Source organism: Scyliorhinus torazame, chromosome 24, assembly GCF_047496885.1.
Source record: "Scyliorhinus torazame isolate Kashiwa2021f chromosome 24, sScyTor2.1, whole genome shotgun sequence".
NCBI lineage: Eukaryota > Metazoa > Chordata > Chondrichthyes > Carcharhiniformes > Scyliorhinidae > Scyliorhinus > Scyliorhinus torazame.
Genome location: NC_092730.1, coordinates 44,891,391 through 44,899,398, shown reverse-complemented (window position 1 = coordinate 44,899,398; position 8,008 = coordinate 44,891,391). Strand labels below are relative to the sequence as shown.

Genomic DNA, 8,008 nt, shown 5'->3' with positions numbered 1-8,008 from the left:
TACTCTGCATTTCTCTGTGGAATCAGATACTTTAGTTCAATCTGACCACATAGTCCTTTGCAATTCTCCAATACAGGGACATTGGTGATCACAGCTTTCAGGCAGTCAAATGCCTGTTGAAAGTACGCTGTCCATTGAATATTTTTACGTTTCCTCAGCAATTCCATCAGTGGAGTAATCACGCCACAAAACGTTTGCACTAAAGTTCGATTAAATCCACTCATTCTAAGAAATCGCATTATTTCCCTTCCTCTTGAGGGTATCAGAAACTCCTCAAGGAAAGTGACTCGGGCTCCTGCAAATTCACTTTCGGCTAGTTTCATTACCAACCCCGACACCTGAAGTCGATCGAAGAACTGCATACGATGCTTTAAATGTTCTTTCCATATCTGGAAGTTGGAAATAAAAGCAGATTGTCCTACTTTCTCAATGCAATCATTCAAACGTGGGATAGGGTAAGAGTCAGTTCTTGTAACTGCATTCATCTTTCTATAGTCCACATACAACCGTTGGGTACCGTCTGGTTTAGGTACCATCACTATGGGTGAGCTCCATTGGCTGCTACCCACTTCAATTATGCCATTTTAAGCATACTCTCAATCTCTTTGTTAACCTGTGCCAATTTTAAAGGATTAAGTCTATATGAATGTTGTTTGATAGGAACAGCATTTCCTACATCTACATCATGTATAGCCATTTTAATACTCCCCAATTTATCACTACAAACTTGCCCATGTGATTTCAATAACTCTTTCTGGTCAGTTCGTTTTTCCTCTGGAAGGTAACTTAACAATTCATACCAAATTTTAAGAACATCCTCATCATCCAATTTAATTTGAGGATGTCAAATTCACAGTCATCTGGATTTGGTTCGTCACTTTGAGTTAGAATCATTAAAACCTCCTTTTTCTCTCCTTCCCTTTCAAAGTACCTTTTAAGCATATTCACATGACACACTCGGTGAGTCTTCCTTCTATCTGGTGTTTTTACCACTTAATTCACCTCATTTAATTTCCTTTCAATCTGATACTGTCCACAAAACCTAGCTTTTAAAGGCTCCCCTGCAACTGGTAACAACTTTATCCCCACTGGCAAAACTACGAACTTTGGATTTCTTGTCCGCTAACCATTTCATTCCATTTTGTACAACTTTCAAATGTTGTCTAGCCAATTCACCTGCTCTATTTAATCGTTTCCTAAAATTTGACACGTAATCCAATAGTGTAATTTCCGATTTCGCACCCACCAATTTTTCCTTAATCAAATTAGGCGGACTAAAGGACTAAATTTGGTAGACTCATTAGGTGCATCCCTAATTGCAAACAATACGAATGGGATTCATTTATCCCAATCCTCTGGTTAATCTTGACAATACGGCCTCAACATTGGCTTTAATGTCTGATGCAAACTTTCTGACGCTCCCTGCGATTCTGGATGGGACGCAGTTGATTTAAATTGTTTTATTCCTAAGCTATCCATAACTTCTTTGAATAACTTTGAAGTAAAATTAGTTCCTTGATCGGATTGAATTTCTGGTGGTAGTCCATATCTAGTAAAGAAATGAAGTAACTCCTCCACAATCCTTTTAGCTGTAATATTACGTACTGGAATGGCCGCTGGAAACCTAGTAGACACATCCATTACAGTCAAAAGATATTGATTCCCACTTATTGTTTTAGAAAGCGGTCCTACACAATCGATTAGGGCCCTTGTAAAAGGTTCCTTAAATGCTGGAATGGGTATTAAGGGCGCTGGTTTTATCATTGCTTGAGGTTTCCCTATCACTTGACATGTGCGACATGATTTATAAAATCTAACTACATCTTTATGTAGTCCAGGCGAGTAAAACAATTTTGGATTTTAGCTTGTGTTTTCCTTATTTCCAAATGACCTCCCACTGGTACCTCATGTGCAACTCGCAACACCTCCTTTCTATACCCTATCGGCAATTCTACTTGATGATCTTCTGCCCACTTTTCGTCCGCCTGCATATGTACAGGTCTCCATTTTCTCATCAGGCCATCATGTTTACGGTAATAACACACTGGTATACTCTCAGATTCCTCTTCCGTGTATGCTTTCTGATATATCCGTTTTATTTCTACATCTTTCTGTTATAACTCCGCAAATATTCCTGAACTAAAAATATCCGCCTCATCCTCCACCTGTTCTTGTTCTTTTTCAACCATCTGATCAAAAATTGTTGCTGATAATTGCACTTCAACTTCACCTTTACTCTTTGATTTCTCCTCTTGTCTTCACCTGTAACTTTGCGACCTTGTTACGACACAAACCGGAAAAATCCCAGGATATTCGTCCTTCAACACTTCAGTTGACTGATTTTCCACTGCCTTATCAACCACAGTAGGCATCACTCCCACCTGCGATGCAGGTATATCATTACCCAAGATAAACTGTATTCCTGGACAAGATAGTTTATCTATTACTCCTACTACCTCTTCACCATTCTTCACTGGACTTTCCAACTTCACCTTATACATTGGAACGCGACTCCTCTCACCCTGAATTCCACATATCACCACCTTTTCTGGCAACATTCTTCCCAAACTACATAATTCCTCATTTTTACCATTAAAGATTGACTAGCCACTGTATCTCAAAACATTGTGACTTCTTCACCTGCTCCTCTTGATACACATAAGTAAATTCTACCCACACAAGTAAATTCTTTAAATACATCTGGCACCTTCTTAACAATTACTTCTTGAACAGGCTGTACAATTGTTTGCACCTCCTTCGCGTCCCTTGGGATTTCCTTTACCACTCTTACAAACCCCACCGTCTTATCCTGTTTTACCACATCACCCTTCTCAGTGCTTGTCTTCAACCACCAACACTGTGACTTTAATGGACTAGTTTATTACAGTGAAAACATTTGAAAGTTTTCATTTCTTTTCCACCCTCCTGGATTTATTTTTTAATCAGAGGTACACTCCCTTTATTGTCTCCCATCATATCACCTTTACCTTTACCACTTGAGTATTTCTCATGTCCCCAGTTTCTATCCCTCATCGGCTGAAACTGATGTCGGAAAACAATCTTTGATTTATGAACGTATTCATAATCATCTGCCATTTCTGATACTAATTTCGCAGCTCTAACCTTCTGTTCTTCCACATGAGTTCTCACTACATCAGGAATTGAATTTTTAAACTCCTCCAAAAGTATAATTTTCTGAGAACTTAATACGTTTGGTCTATTTTCAAAGCCCTTATCCACCTATCAAAATTACTCTGTTTCAGCCTTTCAAACTCCATGTATGTTTGACCAAATTCTTTCCTTAAATTTCTAAACCTTAGTCTGTAAGCTTCAGGCACTCGCTCAGATGCCTTAAGATGGGTTTCTTCACCTGCTCATACGTTCCAGATTCCACCTCCGGTCGTGATGCAAACACTTCACTAGCTCTACCTACCAGCTTTGTTTGAATCAGTAACGCCCACATGTCCTGTGGCCATTTCATTTGTTTAGCTACCTTCTGAAATGAAATGAAAAAGGCTTCCACTTCCTTCTCGTCAAACCGTGGCAGTGCTTGGACATATTTAAATAGTTTCCCACCAAGCCTTCGACTGTGACGCGCTTTCACACTATCCTCATCACTATCATCCAGCTGTACGTTTCCCTTTACGTCTGCCAATGTTAACTGATTGTCATGTTTCATGGCCATTTTCTGAAGTTCAAACTCGCTCTCTTTATTTTTTTCCCTCCTCTGTATTTCCATTTCGTTTTCTTTTTGTTCTGCTAGGACTATTCTTTCTTTTCGCCTTTCTGCTCTCTCCTTTTCTTTTTCCCCTCTCTCTCTCTTTCTCTTTCTTTTTCCTCTCTCTCCCTCTCGTATTCAAGCCGCTTTCATTCTTTCTCATGTTCCATTTGTTCAATTTGCAACTGAATTTTTGCCATTTCCAATGAGTCAAACTCTATCGCATGCAACTTTAAATGCTTAACCACCGCCATAATTACTTCATCTTTTCGCATTTTGTCAGGTAAGGTTAACTGCAATGTTCTTGCCAAATCTAACAGTCTGCTGTTCGTTTCTGCCCGTAAAGTACTTCGTGTGACATTCTCCACCCACAAAAACTTCTGAGCCTCTGAAAGGACCATTGTTCACAACACTCTCCCCACGTAAACTAAAATACCACACCGGAAAAGGAACAATCCTTCACTGTCTTTAAGTTCACAAAAGCCAATCCAATAGATAGACTTTTATCCCGGACGAGCCCCCAATTTCTATGGGTGAGGCGTTTTCAGAACCCCAAAATGTATCATGGAGTTCAACCAACCTCTCCCTTTAATGGATTTGTTTCTTTTCCTGGCACACGGCTTTTTCCCTTGGTGTATTATTATTATACAATTATGGACTCGTGGGCTTTTAAACACAAAGCACTGTTTATTCCATGAACTCAACTTAACATCTTAAATAAACATTGGATCTCTTAACGCCCCTTACTTCAAAGATAACTCAGAAAATATCGCAACAGAAACAATTCCTTAAAATGTTCCTTCAAACTTCCAAGAGACTTAACACCTTTAAACAGAATCACATCAGGTTGAAGGCTTTACAATTATCAGTTTAAATCACCCAAATGATCCAGAGATGGTCTTTTATGTCAGAGATCCAGCACCCTGCAAACGAAGACACTCCCAATCTCTTTTCAAACTTGCAGCTCTCTGGAAACACACAGACACACACAAACTGCTTTTTAAACTGAAAGTAAAAATCTGCAAAATGGCTGACCTAAAGCCCAGCTCCACCCACTCTCTGACATCACTGTTTTCTTAAATGTGCATTGCTTAAACTTACATGTCTTAAATGTACACTCACATGACAGTGCACTATGCAACCATGTGATTTATCTACCTCCTGCATCTGATTCGTCATTGTTTGCGATACGACCTACCGCAGTGGTATCATCCACAAACTTATAGCTTGAGTTGGAGCTAAATCCTGCCACACAGGATATGCCTCCATATTCAGCGGGTCCGACAATGACAAGACTGAAGAACGATCACTCGTCTATCAAATCAGTGAGGTTTGCCTCACTGTGAGACAAGATTAGCAGAAGCAAAACCAAATTAATTAGATAGAGATCACACGGTTATACTCGACTTGAAACATGAAAACCCCGCCATCTCACAATTCCCGTTCCAGCCTCCCCGAACCGGCGCCGGAATGTGGCGACTCCGGGCTTTTCACAGTAACTTGATTGAAGCCTACTTGTGACAATAAGAGATTATTAGTATTATTATTATTGATCCTCGCCTGAAGTATGGTGATCCTCAGGTTAAATCACCACCAGTCAGATCTTAGACTCAAAGGGCCTATGGTCATCAGGGACTAGAGCGACTTAATTTATTTTAGAACTGGATCAATGTATGTCATTTCCAGGGTGTGACTTCACTCAAGACTGGCCAAATGACTGACAGCCGGGAAATTAACGACCATTGAGGAGTTACCGCTACCTGAGGCTTGGTGGGATTGCTGGTTTTAAAGGTTCATCGTGAAATCTAGAGATAAAATGCCGGGAAAGTGGACATGAGTATTATCATGAGATCATTAAAATGTAAAAGGAGGCCATTCTTCCAATGGACTCGGCAACGATATTCTGAAAGAGCCTCTGTGTCTCCATCACATCCCTGTAACACCACCCAACTTTCTGAACACTAAGGGGCAATTTAGCATGGACAGTCTACCTAACGCGCACACATTTGGACTGTGCGAGGAAATCGCAGCACCCGGAGGGAACCCACACAGACACGGAGAGAAAGTGCAAACTCCACACAGTCAGTGACCAAAAGCTGGAATTGAACCCGGATCGCTGGCTCTGTGAGGTAACCACTGTGATAATATGCCACCGTATAAGGCCATAACACGTCATATATCAGATCAAGCATGATCTCATTGAAATGCGGAGCATATTCGATGGGCTGAATGGCCTACTTCTGCTCCTACGTCTTATACCCTGATATTGTGTAAATCTGTTCCTGTTCTTGGGTAAAACCCTTGTTAAACCAACACAGACGCCGCATGTCGTCTGCATCTGATTATCTGGCGCAGAGAAGGTGATTGTGGAATACATGTTGTACCCATCAAACTCTGCTACTCACCTGACTGAGATGTGTTCTGTCTCTGTAAATCACAGGTAGTATTCGCGAGTGGAGGGAACACTCTGCACCTCAGTCTCAATAGTTTGTGAGAGCAGGATTCCTTCATTATGAGTCAATGTCTGGGACTGTATGTGAGGGTGGGTTTCAGTCTCTATCAGACATTGGTACTGAATGTCAGTTTGGAAATGTTTCTGTATCTATCAATCACAATTACTGTTTGGGAAAAGTGAGATTAATACATAACAGCAGCACTGCTGTAACAGACAGAGAAAGATACACAAAAAATCACGAAGAGACTATCAGGACACACATACAATGACATACACACAGAAAAGGTGCCGAGATGGAGAAACGTTTTTTAGGAAAATGTGTTTTCTGCTGCACACAGAGAGACCCTGTTTGTAAAATTATATCTTGCTGTGTAATTGAGCTCTCTGCTGTGTAGCCGTGCTCTCTGCCATGGAACCGTGACACTGCCGGTGACAGATCTTCACTGTAGTTGTGTCAAATCATTATCTGTTGTGTAATGTGTTCCCAGTTGTGGAAGTAAGATCCGTCGGAAGCAGAACCTTTCTGCGCCGTTTCTGAGACGAAATTTTAATTACATATTTATTAAATTTTGTCACGAGGTTCGTTTAGACCTCTGGATTCCCAGTCAAGGGACATAACCTTGTGTTCCTGTTATGAAGACAGTTCATTCAGCATCAATATTTTCAGATAATAACAAGAAAGCGCCCAACGTGGGGCTCGAACCCACGACCCTGGGATTCAGAGTCCCATGCTCTACCGACTGAGCTAGCCGGGCTGCTGGTGCACTGTCTATTAAACCTCTTCTTGAAGAGAGTTGCTGCGGTGCTCATTCGGAAGGTCAGTGCTGACTTGTTGGGCCGAATGGCCTACTTCTGAGCTGGATATTCTACGATTCTGTGATACAAGCATGTTGATGCGGTGAAGACGTTCTGCCCACTCCTGATACCATGTAGGAATGCTGGTCTCTCAATGACTGACGACCAATGACATGTAATAAAAAATAACTGACTTAATAATTGAGCAGCACCTCCTGGCTTGTGCTCTGACCGCGATCCGGGGAACTGCCGAAATCCCGACACGTGACCATTTTAGTTGCGTCATCAGGTGACCGTTCGGCCTGCACAGGTCTCCTTCTGTGCTGTAATTTCTAGATTTCATCATTTAAATTTTCTTCCAGACTGTAAAGTGTGGTCCTGTTCCATTTGAATTTCTAATATATTTCCAATGTAACTGATGTTGTTCCACAATCTATTTAATCGGTGGAATTGTGCGTTTAGGGAGCTGAGGTTTTCGAGTCTCTCAAGGCCTCTCTCCAAATCCAATGGTCATTTTCCACGAAGATTCAACCTCTCCTCACATAAACATCGGGGCCCCGTTGATCGTTTGAATGCAATAACTTCCTGGAGTGATTCCAGGCTGGTTTTAGAATGTATTCTATCGACCAAATTACTAATGAATGGCACACTAGACACTGCTGCGATGGCCGAGTGGTTAAGGCGTTAGACTTGAAATCCCGTGGGGCTTCCCCACGCTGGTTCGAACTCTGTTCGCAGCGACTGTGTTTCGAAGTGTTTGCGAAACTACCCGCGCAAACCACTGACTCGAGAATGAATTGGAATGTTTGTAAATGAACGGTTTGAGTCAGTCAGATGTTCAGCATTTGTTTTGGAAACTGAACGAAATATAAAGAAGCTCGCACTCAAAACAACAATCAATAAATAATAACGTTTCCTGCAACGTTTGGAAGGAGAAGCAGCAACGGCAGCGAATGGAAACGTGGTTCGGTTTCATTCAGCTGAATGTTTTTTTGGGTAAAAAGATCGTGTTAGAAATGGAACATATTTTATCTCTCTAT

The 8,008-nt window shown here is 41.2% G+C and overlaps 2 non-coding genes across 2 annotated transcripts; one reads left to right on the top strand and one right to left on the bottom strand.

Moving 5' to 3' along the window:
- Window positions 1–6,855: 6,855 nt before the first annotated feature.
- trnaq-cug (transfer RNA glutamine (anticodon CUG)) lies at window positions 6,856–6,928 on the bottom strand. Its single transcript has one exon. It is a non-coding gene; the product is annotated as a tRNA-Gln (tRNA).
- A 698-nt stretch (window positions 6,929–7,626) lies between these two features.
- On the top strand, window positions 7,627–7,708 carry trnas-uga (transfer RNA serine (anticodon UGA)). The gene has a single exon. It is a non-coding gene; the product is annotated as a tRNA-Ser (tRNA).
- Window positions 7,709–8,008: the final 300 nt, after the last annotated feature.